Genomic DNA, 1767 nt, shown 5'->3' on the forward strand with positions numbered 1-1767 from the left:
ATTCAACTACATAATAACAACGTAAAAATATCCCTAGTAACTCTGTAAAAATATCAATAACAAAAAATGGTGACATGATTAGTTAAAAAACATAAAAAAATGATTCAATTTTTTTCTGAAGCAAATTTATAACAAAATCAAGATTCTGAAATTGCAATAACAATAAAAGAAATTACAAAAATTCTTAATAAAAAATAAGTTTATCATCAAATGAAATACTCCTTTGTCCAAAGCACCAATCAAATTAGTCTAATACTCAAACTCAACTAGAAATCCTAAAATGCAATCAATAAAAAGTGTATCACTGATTATTTGTGCTTCTCATATCATTAACCATGTTTCTCACGTCATCCAACTCCATCCTTTGTTGGTCTATGGTTTCCTCTAATTTCTGGATCTTCCTCTCGAGATGATCTTTCTCAAAAGTTGTATCTGGTGAAGTGCATATTTGAGAGGAGTTTTCACGAAAAATGGACCTGCCATATGATCCAAGCCTATAAACTATTTTCTTACGGTCATGTCCTCCAACAGCTGCATAAAACAGTTCGCTTTCAGGAACTTCCTCTCCTAGCAATGCCAAATCCGCACATCGAGACACAAACAAATCCTACAATGATATTGTTGCATTAATATATTTTTTATTCAAGATTTTTTTAAAATTCCTTTTATCATGTAAATTACAAATAAACTTAGATGAACTTCTTTAGTTTTGTCAACTTGAAATGTCTTTCCGTCATGATCCTTAGTATGAGTAAACATGAATAGTTCATAGCATGATGGATCTTTTCCCGTATATTCCTCCTACATTAATACCAAATATATGTCAAATATCACCACAAGATGTAATGAAAGAAATAAATTATCATACCAGACTTTAATAATTTACATTAACCAATAATAAGCCAAGGCGGTGGTTATATTATACACATATTATAGGATGCTATAACACTTTTTAAAAAGTGGTCATAAGTAAAAATGAATGTAATATGCCATAATAATTAAAACACACCTCCATTAGATGAAATGAAAAAAAGATGTTAAAAATAATATTAATAGTTAAAATACACATACCATATCAGCAACAATTTGTTGATGTGAAGCCGATCCACCATTATAGGTAGGTGGGGCTTTTCCACCAACTACACCTTTACGCCTTTTTTTTTGCTCTGATTTTTTCTTGAAGTCCTCTAAATTCCATATTGCATTCCAAGCATTCCATACTTGTATTTCTATGTGGCATGGCTTTTCACGAGTTGGGTTTCTTGTGCTTATGTCATAGATGTACTGTTGATATCTTTCTTTTGCCTTTTGTTCCCAAGCAACCTTGACGACTGACTCACTAACAACAACATCCCACTGGCATTTTTTCTATAATACATAATAACAATGAAGTTATAATAGGTGAACGGTGTGTCTAATAATTACATAAAAGCATAATAATAAATAATCTACCTGAAACTCTTCCCAATAAAAATGTTTTGTCTCTTCGCTTAAAGTTACCCACTTATATTCATTCTCATCCACTTTATCTAGGAATCATTTCATAATTATGGACGAACATTTACCTGAAGGTAATAATCTACAAAACAAAAAAAAATTCATAATAATATGAACTAATCAAACTTAAACAAAAAAAATATGAAAATCAATTAGTATTTTCACTTACGTATTTGCCCAAACTGTAATATGAATGCATTGTTCTAGTTGTGCATCTTCATGTTCAGTAGCAACCGGTGTCGATGTGGTTGCTGTGGAGGAAGGGGGCAG

At 31.0% G+C, this 1767-nt stretch overlaps 1 long non-coding RNA gene across 1 annotated transcript; it reads right to left on the minus strand.

Annotated features, from left to right (window-relative positions):
* Positions 1-291: 291 nt before the first annotated feature.
* LOC145103811 (uncharacterized) lies at positions 292-1557 on the minus strand. The gene is made up of 3 exons (XR_013706885.1): positions 1453-1557; positions 1072-1368; positions 292-801 (listed from the first exon to the last, which is right to left on the minus strand). It is a non-coding gene; the product is annotated as an uncharacterized LOC145103811 (long non-coding RNA).
* Between the last annotated feature and the right edge of the window lie 210 nt (positions 1558-1767).

Source organism: Lactuca virosa, chromosome 4 (assembly GCF_052849685.1).
Source record: "Lactuca virosa cultivar CGN04683 chromosome 4, Lactuca_virosa_CGN04683_v6, whole genome shotgun sequence".
Taxonomy (NCBI): Eukaryota; Viridiplantae; Streptophyta; class Magnoliopsida; order Asterales; family Asteraceae; genus Lactuca; species Lactuca virosa.